This window comes from Protopterus annectens, chromosome 14.part0 (genome assembly GCF_019279795.1).
Source record: "Protopterus annectens isolate FY-2018-M chromosome 14.part0, PAN1.0, whole genome shotgun sequence".
NCBI lineage: Eukaryota > Metazoa > Chordata > Ceratodontiformes > Protopteridae > Protopterus > Protopterus annectens.
In genome coordinates this window covers 597727377-597741167 of record NC_056748.1, presented here as the reverse complement: position 1 = coordinate 597741167, position 13791 = coordinate 597727377, and positions in this window count along the sequence as shown.

The following is a 13791-nucleotide window of genomic DNA, read 5'->3' as shown; positions in this document are numbered from 1 at the left end:
GTTCAGTATATTTTGTGCTATTTTGCACTAGTTCAGTGCATATCTGCGAGTTGCCACTTAGATTCTTAACATAGCTAAAGAAGGCTTTGTGATTATCTTTTGAATCCTTGGCTATTTTTCTTTTGAAGTTAGCCTTGGATGGTTTTATAAGGGACCTTAGTTTCTTACTGATACTGATCAGGGATATCTTTCCTTCTTGGGATTTGCTTTTTTTCTGAACTAGTTTCCTCCTTCTATTGTATAGCCTGTTTATGGCAGGGGTCCACCAGACTGGTTTCCTTCTCTTAGAGGAATGAGTCTTGGTTTGCTAGGGATGGCATGATCCATGCATCCTTGTAGGTTCTCATAGAGTGTATTTGTAAAGGTTTCTGCATCAGCATTATCCTTTAGTGTGGGGGCTGTGAAACTTACCACCTCTGTCTCAAGTAAGGTGAAGTTTGCTTTAGAAAAGTTTTTTAATGTGGTTTCCTTATTTGGGGGTGGTGGTGGTGTGTGGACATCCAGAGTGATTAGTTTATGGTCTGATCTAACCAGTGACGGGTTGACCTCCGGTGTGGAACACCTGTTGCCCATGGTGGTGATGACCAGGTCCAATATGTTTTCACCTCTGGTAGGGGAGTTTTCCTGCTGATCCAGGGCATTTGAGTTGATGAATTCCAGGAAATGCTGGGACTGGGAGTTTGTACTCGAGTAGTTTTCACAGTTAATGGTAGGGTAATTGAAATCGCCCATTATCAGGGTGTTTGGTAGGACCTTCATGTTTTCCAGTGTCTCCAGAAAGGTGGAGTGGTGGTCCTGGGTGATCTGTAGCAGGCCACAATTTGCATTGCAGATTTGCCTGATGTTAGTTGCACATGGATGATCTCAGAGGTATCATGCTGCGCCACTAACCTGGAGGTGTAGGTATCCTTGATGAATATGGATACACCCCCTCCTTTTGTGTTTTGATCCATGTTCTATGGCTGAAACGTGTGTTATGAGTTGTAGCCCGGTAGTGCTGGGGTGATCTCTGGAGCCTTGAGCCAGGTTTCAGTTACTGCACAGATGTCGATGTTCTCCATACTGAGGAGTGCTTCAAGCACATGCATTTTGAGATTTAAACTCCTGACGTTCTGTAGCATAACCCTCAGTTTTTTGTTAATTTTGCTGTTTACGGAGGTGGGTTTGACTTTTGAGACTTGCCTAAAAAAGGCACTATGGGGGCAGCAAGAGCCTTGGCCAGTATTCGAAAGCCTAAGGATGACAGGTGCAAGACGTCTCTTGTGAAGCAATGTGGCTTGTCGAGCATGTCATCCCAGTTTGACAGACACTGGATCCCCTTTGAATGACACCAGAAGCTTAGCCAATTGTTGAAATTGATCATTTTTTTCTTTATACTGAGGTATAATTCTTGGTGACGGCAGGATGCTACTCAGGGTCAGGGTCATACCAGCCTGGGCTACATGATCAGAGAGCTCTTCCATGTCTATTTTCATGTAGTCCAGGGAGGTACATCTCAGGTCATTCACACCAACATGAACATTGACAGAGTCATATTTGTACTTGTTCTGGAGTGACCTGAGTGCTTGTGTTATGTGGCTGATTCTGGCTCCCGACAGGCAGCTAACAGTAATCTTTTGCTTGTCCAGCCTAGTGAGTGGGACGTCAGTGTGCCTGACTATAGAGTCACCTATTACTAGTGTGTTAGGTATGTTATTTCACTTTAAGGGCTGTGATTGTGCGGCACACTGATTTTGTGTTTTATGTGTTGTCTGGTTTGTGATGGGAGGTGCAGGTTGTTTGGGTGTCTGCTTTGGAGGTCTCTGATGCTTTTGCAGGTTTTTATTTAGAGCCTCCGAGTATGATTTTGTATATTAATGTGTATTTTTTGCCAGTGCTGGTTTAGTAGGTCTGTGTGTGGCTGGAGGTGTGGTGCAAGTGTTAACCTTCTCCTCTTGACTGTCTGTTCCAGTCTTGGGTGGAGAGAGCTTAGCCTCCAGTTTGGCTGTATAATTGCATCTCTTGCATATGTTAGTTTTTGTGGTAGGAGGAGAGGGTTGTCTGTGTACATGAGGCAGTTGTAACATTGCCTCAGGATACCCAGATTCACCAGATGATCTGGAGAGTACACCTGAAATTGCCCTTTGGTCATGACTGAATAGTAAGGTGAGTTGCTTAGTCACTTGGTTGGTGAGGGGTGAATAAAGAGCCTTGCCCTGCTGGGCAATCAAGTGTCAGGGTATATTAGTGCTTGCTATTAGGTCTGAGCATGATGGAATGCTAAGAGATGACCTGTGTCTGGCATATAAGGCATCCCCTGACCCATTACTGATAGAATTACTGCACATCAGCAAGTCAAATGGCATCAGAAATGCTAGGTCTAGGGATCTAAGCCTCTTCTGCTATATCAACAGAATGGTTTGGAGGGACAGGTATATTTTACAGAGGATACTGCTACTGTATAATAAACTCTCCATCCATATAAAGCAAAATTCATCCCTGTCCATTTTCAAGCAAAACTTAGATCTGTGGATGGGAAAGAGAATATTTACCCCAGGACTGCTCCCTGTGCTACTAATAGACAAAGTCAGCTCCTAAATGCTTTATCCCATGCAAGGGTCCCCTAAATTATTTATGGTATGATCCCAGGTTTTCTTATTAAGGGTAATATATATAATTATACACCATGGAATGGGTAAGGCCAATTTATAACTAAATGGGTTAGGTTATTTTGAGTACAAAAAGGGAAACTGGCTAAGCTTAAAATGACCCACAAGGGCAGCTAGCCTAATGCTTAACTATGAAACTATGAATACCATATTTTACAGTCTGTTGAAGAGGTGTTTTTCAGTATGTTCAATGGTATTTTTTTCAGCACTGCATACATACCAGTGATTTTCTCAGATGAAACTGGATGAGGCAAGCTCAAAGCTTTGCACATTCTGCACACTCTTGGATAACTACGGATTTTTATCTTTTGTGATTCTGTCAGCACCAGATGTATTTCAGCATGCAATCTCAGAAATGATTGAAGGAATCTGAGGTGTCATTAATTGCACTGATGACACCCTATGCTGGGGTACAAAGAAAAGAAAAACATATGGCATTTTGTTGACTATTAATTTCAAATGGTGTACAGCCAGAGGCTGATAAAGTGAATGTCATAGAAAACATGCAAAGACCTAGCGATAAATCATAGCTTACATACCCTTGGGAATGGTACAGTATCTGGTCATAGGTTCATAGGTTCATAGATAAGTACTAGGCTATCAGCCCAAGGGCCTAAGTAAGCCTAGCCAACAAGGATCCCTAGCTTACGCCACCCAAGAAAGTTAATTTCCTGTGCCCCTGTTGAGCAGAGCCACAGAAGTGATCCCAGGGTCTATTTCCTATTTCTCATCCACTCATCAAGATTTTTCTTGAAGAGTGCTAATGAGGAACTTTGCTTGATATAGATGGGTAGCTTGTTCCAGAGTATAGGAAGTCTCTGGGACAGGAATCTATCCCTCCAGCATGTCCTGTTTATTGTGGTAAAAAGGTTTAGGTCCCTAGAGTGTGTAGCTTAGAGGGATTGGGATTTCTTTAGGAGTAGCATGTCCAACAGCTCTGGGTTTAACATAGCTTTATATGTTAGGCAGAGATCTCCTCGGAGTAGGCAATATGTTACAGAGTAAAGCTGAAGTTTTTTGAGATGGTCAGTGTAGGGCATCTGTTTGAGGCCAGTAATCCTCTTTGTGAGGTACTTCTGTGGCCTTTCCAGCTGCTGCAGATGTCTTATGAGGTACATTCCAGAAGAGGCATTGTACTCTATAATGGGTCTAATGAGTGCTGAGTAGAGGGGAACAATGACCTCTTTTTTTCTGGATGACAACCCTTTTGTGATGAGGTATGCCACATAGAAGGATTTCCTGACCACTGTGGCGATGTGATTATCAAAGGAGAGACTACTGTCCACCTGGGTCCCAAGGTCTCTTATCACACATTCGGCATTAAGTAGACTGCCATTTAGGTGGTAATTCATGGGTACAGAGTTTTTACCAAAGGGGATGACAATGCACTTTTTGACATTGAGCTTGAGGCCATGCCTCTGACACCAGGCATCTGTCTCAGTGAGGCCCTTCTGTAGGATGTCCACATCATTTGGGGACTCGACTATGGTTTCTAGTTTGCAGCCATCTGCGAACTTCATTAGCCAGAGGCCTTCTGTGTTAGTCTGTACTTCAGAGAAGTAGATACTAAACAGGAGAGATCCCAGGACTGAACCCTGTGGTACTCCACTTGTCACTGATTTGAAGTCAGATTTGGAGTCTGCAACTTTTACAGTGTCGGTTCTGTCAGTGAGCTAGTTGTCAACCCATTTTGTGACGTAGGGATTTATACCTAGTTTAGTGAGTTTAGCTATAATTCCAGAATGGGGGATGGTGTCGAAAGCCTTGGTGAGGTCAGATAGGCTGTGTGAACCACCTTACCCACGTCTACGGCTTTGGTGACTGCCTCAAAGAAGTTGATCAGGTTCAGAAGGCATGATCTGCCTTTCACAAACCTAAACTGTGTGGGGTCCAGAGTTTGCAGGTTACCAATGTCTTTGTTTATGAGTTCCATGATGATATGTTCCATGGCCTTGCAGACTAAGCTCATCAGGCTAATAGGGCGATAGTTCCCAGGATCAGTGGTGGCTCCCCCTTTGTGGAGTGGGATAGCTGTTGCTGTGCACCATTCAATGGGCACAAAGCCTGACATGAGACTATGATTGAACATATAAAAGGTCTTGTTTTTAGTAAAATTTAGATAACCCATGGAGGTTAGCAATGGCAATGCCAACAAGTTGGTGATTATTGGCGATAGTTCCCAGGATCAGTGGTGGCTCCCCCTTTGTGAAGTGGGATAACTGTTGCTGTGTACCATTCAGTGGGCACAAAGTCTGACATGAGATCATGATTGAACATGGTGCTTAGGTGGGGAGCCAGTTAATTCTGAAGTTTGTATAAAATGCAGCCTGGGATGTTGTCCGGTCCCATGGATGCTGTGTTTTTGGTTTTAGAGAGTGCAGCTTTTACCTGCATAGATGTGATTACAGGGACTCTGCATTCTTCCTGTATAGATATGGGCCCTTTAGGGGGTGGGGGGGGGGAGTTAACACTGAACTATCTTTCAGGATGTTGGCAATATCAGCTGGTTCTGTAATTTTCGTGCCGTTGTGCTGTAACTCAGAGCAGATCTGGGTGTTGCCATTGAGATTCTTGACATAGCTATAGAATGGTTTGTGGTTGCCCTTAGAATCAGTGGCAATTTTGTTTTCATAGCTAGCTTTGGAGGATCTTATAAGGGATCTCAGATTCTTACTGAAGCTGACCAGGGAGCTCCTCCACTCATGGGATTTTACTCTCTTTTGCAACAGCTTCTTCCTTCTGTTGTAATGTTTGTTTATGGCAGGGGACCACCAGATTGGCTTCCTTTTTTTGGAGGATAGTGTCTTGGTTCTGTTTGGGATAGCACGATCCATGCACTTGTGTAAGTACTTATAGAGTGCATTTGTGTAGGATTCAGCAGTCGTAACTGTATTGTCTATCTGCATGGGTGTCATGAAGTTCGCCACGTCTGTCTTAAGAAGCATGTAAGTTGGCTTTGGAGAAGTTCATTCCAAACTTATCAGATATAAGAGTGTCTCTGAAAAAAAACTGTTAGAGCATGACGTAATATGTTTCTGGTCAGAATATCAACACCAAGAGTTTTGATTTCCTTAAGAGACTTGTAACCACTGCATGCTCATTGAAGCATTAAGATATTTCTTGCCAATGACACTACAAACTGATGCAGACCAGTTGCATAAGCATTGAAAGCTTTATCAAATGCACAAAGTAGGTATGCTCAGATAGTAAAAAAAGAATTACCTTCAACAGTGTTTAGATGTCAGTAATTCCACAATTACTTTGTGAATATAATATAATATTAAAGTAGAGTTAAATTATTCAAAAAACAACAAAGCATTTTTAAGAAATCCTTACACAAAACACCAACTAAATTACAGAAAATGCTGTTGATATTACAGAAGTATGGCTTATTAGGACAATGCTAGCTAAAAAAATTGATATATATATATATATATATATTACAGATACCTTCAGGAGAGTATTTTTCAGAAAATGTAAGGAAGATTTGTTGGAAGAAGATCTGATGTTCTGGGTTGTGAGTTGGCTATCGATGTTGCCTGAGAAACTGTAGGAGGTAATTGCCTCTATGATAGTTGATCTAGTGAGCCAACTATAATATGAAGCTATTTTGCTAGGATAGCTGGACATTGTTAAACAGATTAACCCCTTAATCAAACCTTGCTTAATATTGACAGAAAAGCTGTCATGCACACAAGGATTTGTGTTCAGAAGTGAAAATTTTACTGATCCAAATCAGCTGAGAAACCAAATGTTGATGAAACTGCATGATTCACATTAGCATTTATCAAAGTACAAAGTGAGAGTTAGAAGAATAACATATTGACCAGGAATGTTCATGCAGTTAGGAAAAAAATGGTGCAATACTGTGGAGTGTGTGGCATATTAATAAATCAAAATCATAATAAAGGAACTTATTCCGCACGAAACTCCAAAACTGTGAAGATTACCAAAGCATTGTAGTATGGAAACATTACCTCTTAGCCTGTAGAATCCACCCACTTAGGATAAACCCTGATTCAGGTGGGAGCATTACCACCAGAACCTTTTTCCTGCTCTGTTGCCTTCACTTTCATTTTTCTCACCTTTTATTTCATACCAGGATTGATGCAGCATAAAAACAGTTTTTTGCACTTGTTTGCACTGGACCTCAATTGACACCTTCCTGCTCACTTGTTCAGTCTTCCCAAAACTTTCACTTGATTCTTATAGGTTCATAGGCTAATATGTATCTACTAGGCTAACAACCACCAGGGCCTTTTTAGGTCTAGCAGTGCAACCCAATCCAATTGTGTTCTGTGTATCATGGGAATTTATAAGGGGGGTGTATGTTAGGAAGTTTCTGAAGGTTATGAGGTGGGTATGTTAGTTTGGCTATAATTACTGAATGTCTCTGTCAATCAGAGATATGAGGGCCAGATCTGTGGAGAAAATGTGAATCAAACCATGTGCCTTGTGTTTGTTAGGCAAACACCTAAACTATTATGCCACTTGCTAGGCTTTTCCCATTCTTCACTGCAGCACCTTTTTTTGTATCATTAACAAAGAGGTTGGTATCATTAACTATTTCCTTAGACATGTCTGACACACTGAAGATTACTGAACCCAGGACAAATCACTCACTCCAGTAGTTTGTTCCAGGGGGTCACAACCATCTCTGTAAAAAGTACTTTCATGAGATCCAAAGAGAAGTTAATCCCTACAGTCTTCTTCTTCCTGTGCTCCATCTTTCCCCATATCCTTGCTGTTTAGAATGATCTCATGTGAGAATAGGTGCGGCTCCTCAAACCTCTGGTCATATTCCCTCCTTTCCATCCTCTGATGTTTCTGGCAGTTTTCTTCTGGAGTTATTCCACCCAAGCAGAAAGACAGAGCTATCTCCTTCCCAGGATGGGTGAGACAGTGTTGGCTGCTAACTGCCACCCTCCCTGCCCTCCCCCAGCTCCTGTGCTGCTAATCAAATTAGTATCAGTTAGGTCAGATTTCTATTTTCATTAATCTGCATCGTGGACCTGGCTGACTTCTCCTCTAATAGCTTTTCAGCTTTAGCCTTTGCTGCCCTTATCTTCTTGTTGCTTTTTGGTCAGGGTCCTTGCACTATATGGTGGTCACTTTCCTAATTCTTGACATTGTTCATCTCACTACGATCCCCTATATCCTATCATTCAACCATACAGCTGTAAAGTTTTTCAGTGCTGCTCCTACCCTAGCACCTCCAGTTTTCTTATCAGCCTCCTGTGTAGGACTAAGTCAAAGTTGTTGCTGATGTCCAGGTAGACAATGTCTACAGGTATTCCCCTGTCAAGCTCATCTGTAATACCATCATAGAACTGGATCAGTTTTGCCTGACTGCTTCATTTGGCTATAAACCTGTATTGGTTGTTGTCCCAGAGATAGTTATATAGAAATCCTACCAGTTCTCCCCCTAGATTATCTGCATGACTTTTCATGTCACTGATTTTAAGCGAACATGCCTGTATTTTTCCAGATTTTATTCTGCTCTCAACCTTGTACAAGAATACCACAATTGTCCTTCAGTCCTCTGGCACTTCTGCTCTAGCCAGATATATACTGAAAATCTATGTTTGGGGGTCTGCCAACATACTGGCCAGGTTTCTGGGGATACTGAGAGATAGCCTGTTTGTCCCATGTGCTTAATCGTTTGTAAGGAAAGGCTGTATCTTCTGAACTTCTTCCCACTCTATTTTGCTGTGCATCTTCAGTTCTCCCCATTTTGTCCTGTGTCATTCCTTTGCATGGGACCCCTTGTTTTCCTTTGTGAAGACTGCAAAGTATTCATTCAGACCCTCAGTTTTTTAACAGTCTTTTGTGACCTTCCTCCTATCTTGCTCAACCTAGCCAGTACTGTTTATCCCTTCCTTCTTTTTGCTATGTAATGAAAAAGTAATTGTTCCCTTCTTTGCCCCCTCCATTTGATCTTGCCTGATGGCTCTACCATCTTATTCTCCTGAGGGTGGGAGACAGATACCACTGGTGTGGGCAAGAGCCTTAAATTTCATTCTTCCTTCCAGGAGTGCTTAACCAGCTGAGAGCAAGAGAGAGAGAGACAGGTAAAAGTGGTACAGTTGGGGGTTGGGAGATTGGCATAATGGTTAAGGTGTTTACCTTATAGACACAAGGTGCAGGGTTTGATTCTCACATGGGGTAAATGGCTAGGCTTAAAATGGCCCACAAGGGCAGTTAGCCTAGTACTAACCTATGAACTAGTACTAACCTATGAACGTAAGTTGGGAGTCAGCCAGTATTCAGGGTCCTGTGGACTGATCCTTCTGGGGCACTAGCCCCATGGTAGTGCACTGAGGTCCACCAATGTTGCCATATATAACCTCCCTTTTTTCATGGAACACTGCTATGTGCAGTAAGCTCATTCTCTATGGGTATAATACCCAGTGTTTTCCTCTGGGTATTACCCAAACAACAATATGGAACCACCTCCTTTCCAGGATTGGTGTAACCATGTCAGGTGCTCACACCTTCCTTGCCCACACCATTTATCTCCTGTACTGCTAATCAAATATGGGTCAGCTGGATCACATTCAGAGATTCATCCATGTGCGTCATGGAATCAGCTCATTTCCTTTTTGATTCTCACTGCTACTCCCTTTTAGATTAGCCTTTTTGATAGTCTCCTTGAACTATGTATCCTCTTCCTCCCCACACTCTCTTTCCAACTCTTGTAGGTCCTATTTTTTCCTGATTATTAACTGTGCTTAGACAGAGCTGTCAAGGAACTTTAGTCCCCAATCAGAGGAGAAGGATGAAAGAAGAAGCGAGAGTTGATATTTTACTGAGCTGGCCAATTTAGATTATCTGAGGATGTGGATTCTCACTAGCAAGAGGATAGTCTAAAGAATAGGTATTGACCAGTGGAGCAAATGACTAAATGGCTAGCAAGCTGTAAAAAAGTGTATGGACCCTGACGGGAAGTGTCTTCAAAAGGGAATGAGCAGTAACCATCCTGTAAGAGGACAACCTGTTCAAGTAATTGAAGGGGGTTCTATTTCTTACATTCTACCAGGAACCTCAAACCAAACCATGATTGGGTCATGGTACCCAGCTACTGGCATCCAGGAACCATTGAACACCAACAGAGCCAGTGATCATGACATCAGTTCCACACCCTCCAATTAAAAACTCTCTCCCACTTGAAACTCAAGCTGAATGTTTCCCAAAAGTTGATGTCTTCAAGAACATTCTGCCAGTGTCATCAGAAAATGAGCCTTCACCAAAACTTCTCTAGAGGTGGGGTAACAAAGAATAAACTCAAGCTATCCAGGGGTTCACAGGTGACTACTGACCATAAGACACAAAGGAACCTGACAGAGAGAGAGAGAGAAAACCATATAGCTAAAATGAAGAAGGAATGTAACCCCCCCCCCCACTCAAATGGGAAACTATGACTTCGCACTTTCTCCTCTGGCCTATGACCTTGCAAAAAGAGGGTAAAATATGGAAAGGTAGCTTAGACCATTCTCTGTGGAATACCAACCTCTGGAGGTCTTTTTCTAGGTGACCTTCCCAAAGGCCATTCATTCCCCGAGCCTTCAAAGTGATTGGAGAGAAAAAAATCTCATAAGGCAGAGCATAGGAACTTATTCCACAAGAATAAGCATTTAGAAGGACGATCAACAAAATCAAAACCAACTTGAAGCAGCACAACAAGAGAAAGCCTACTTTCTCTTCTCAAAGCATCAGGTAGAGACAGCAGCCATTGTCAACATAATTACACAGTGGCCACAGCAACAGAATAGCCATAGAAGGAAGGGAGAATAGAAATTGGCTCAGACAAGATTCCCACTTTCAGCACCCAAAAATTGGAATAAATGGAGAATGGATGAAGAGAAGCCCAGTTGAAGCCATTGGACTGAGACCTTAACCTTGCTACCTACTAAGAGAAACCAGCCATGGAGGGTAACGGATGTATTGTTATAACCTCTGGCAGTCTTACAGGTAGGAAGACAGAGGACCTATATAGAACATAGACTATCTTCCTCTACTGACCACTTAAGCAAAGAAGGCAAATTTTTGGAAATTTGAGTATCTGAATGGAATTCATCCCTTGCTTGTTGATAAACCCCACCCCTGGGAGGCTCATGAAACTGCAGAATATGCAGCCTTATTTTCAGAAGAGTAGGGTAAAACCTATGTTTCTTATTAAGTCTCACATGCCAAACATCAAGCATACTCCACTTGCTTTAAGACAAAAACTCCCAGTGGACCCATAAGAGTCTTCATTTTGTAATTTAAAGAAATTTAGAAGCATTCAGCAGTCAGCACTGAATATAAAACTAAACATTTTGCCAATAATAGCAAGTATCAAGATCTGAACTTTGTGAGTTGCAATAAAGAACCAATGGATGCAAGGACTTGGAGCGCTTATGTATTTACTGCCTGTCATCAAAGTCTGAGTGAATATAAATATGTCTCCATCCAGGAGTGCAACTTCTAGAAAAAGTGTAATATTCTGACCAGTGAAGACATGAGCTCAGATATTACGACCCATCAGGGAGGATCCTTTATGTTTATTTATGCACTTGTGTCTATGTACAGGTACATATTATTTGTTTCAAATTATAGACTAAAAGCAGAAAGACAGCATATGGGTGCTATCAAATTAGAATTACAGCATTTAGCCAAGTGCTCTTAGACTAATGAAGTTAAAATTTGACTGTTTATGCTAGTGTTGAAAATTTTACTGAAAATTTGTTAACAATGGTATCTAGTTATATGAAGAAAATGATTTTTTAAGAGGCTTTTACAATACCTCTTTTGGTGTATTTCAACTCCAACAGACATTTAGGAATCAGATCCATCATAAAGTAAAAAGTCAACTATTTACTTGAAGTATTTAACTTTTGTATTTAAGATGGAGTTTATGGCAAATAATTGTAAGCAGGCTTGTTTTGAAAATAAAAAAAAAACATTAAAAGGAAAAGCTGTTTCATAAATCTAAATAATATATGTTTCATAATATCTTGATAGTTTGTATAATACTAATATATGAGCAGCAGTCTAATTGTTTCTTGTTATATTGTAATGTCATATAACTTAAAACAGCTTTCTCTTGGCTTGCCATAGCGATATTAATTTGTGTTTGTGTGTGTGTGTGGGGGGGGGGGGGTTCTCTTTTCCTCCTCTTTCCACATTGGAGATAGGTCCCTATAATATGATTTAACCTAGACATAATAAAGTAGCTTTTACCCTCCATTTAATTACATCATTCATGCTGTGTATCCTATCTTCCTAGGTGGTCTCTGAAAGCAGTGTCAGTTCTGCTATGTGACTAAGTTAGTATTATAAAAAGTTTCTGCAATTTGCTAAAAAAGACTTTTATGGTACACATACATTTTCTTCACTATAAAACAGGTAAATGGCAAGGTTGTGTATAGTGTTCAAATCTGCCATCCAGATCATCCATTCACTCTTGCTAACTGTGGAAATTGCTAGCACATGTACCGACTCTGCTCATACATATCATACTTGCAGCTGCCATTTCAAAAAGCTGGGAATGCTAATGAAAGATGAAGTCTGCTTATAGTTTTCATACCATCCTTCATTTTTAATAGTAATCGAATACAAAAATTTCCTCCAACTAGAAATGAGAGCCTGCTTTTGTAGCGTTACTGTACAACTCATCCCTGCTCTTCATATAAAGATTTCTACAACTAACTCTTTGGAAAATAGTTTCAGTTAAGTTGTTGTGTGTGCTGTACAACATTTTACTCGCCTCATCAAGACGCAGTCTCAGGATATAAAATTGCAGGTGACAACTAACAGATTAAACAGGTGACATGTCTAGCCTATGTTAAGCAGGCAGAGCAATCTTCCTTTCTGAAGCACCATAATATTTGCACATAAAAATGGTGGTATGTTAACTGAAGCCAGCAGAAATTAAAAAATTGAAAGGGACCAGAGGGTTTCTGGAAAAAAAAACAAAAGCTAGATTATATTATATAAAGAGAAATAACCATAGCATAATGTAATTATGTTTGCAATTAAAGTTTTCCTTTAAAACCACCTAGACAAATAAGACAGTACGATTAATGATAGCATTTAAAGTATATGATAGAAAAAAAATCATTAGTATGCATATATCTGTTTTATAACTCTCTGCATTTTTCTCCATGCTTGTTATAATAATAGTAAAACAATCTTTCATGATTACATTACTATGCATTACTTTTCAAGCTACTACAATATGTGTTTTACTCTGAATGTCAAATTTTATGCTTTGACTTTTGTTTTAAATGCATTTGTAGTTATTGTATCTGAAATACTTGCTTTTTGTATTACATTTGTATCTTCAATGTATTTGATTCCTGATTGTTTCATATTTGCTGTATGTATGTATCTTGTTTTGCCACCTTGGTCCAGGTCATGGTTGAAAAGGGTTCTTGGACCAGTCCATTTACCAGTTAACAATCATTAAATAAAAAAAACAAAGTATATTACCTCCAGTCTTTCTGTACTTTAAGGGTATTAAACTGAATTGTTTTCAATGTCTATCCATGAGACAAACTTCAAGTCATTGACTTTTTGTCAAGTCTAGCTCTGTGCTATATCATTTCTCTACAGTTTATGTGTTATGCTACACTTAATTGCAATAGACTGAAAAAAATCAGGTATGGGACTTCCACGTGAATATCTGTCCTTTGTTGTTAACTTAGCTAAGGCTTTTTACATGTTCCCAGTATTCGAACATTCCTCCTTCTTACCTGTATTAGTGTGTTCATTAAACCTTAGTTCAATAATTATGACAATATCATACTTATACTAGGTAACAGTCTTTGTCACAGTTTTGCAAAAAAAAAAAAACTATAGTTATATCTTTATCTGTAAGCCCTAGTAAAAATGATACATTTGTCCATATTTTACATCAATGTCCTCATGTTTACATCGTTAGTTGTAATGGAGCATTTTGTAGAGGTTCACAATATTATAAAATGAAGCAGCACTGAAGCATATAACAAATAATACCGTGTACTACTGAGGACTTGTATAGTTATTTCTGATGATTAATTTACAAATAGAATTCTGTTAGTCTATGGGATCAGTGCATGGACCATTGCTTTCCACTTGAAGTCAATGCTAACAATAAGCAATGCCCTAAAGAGTTTTAATT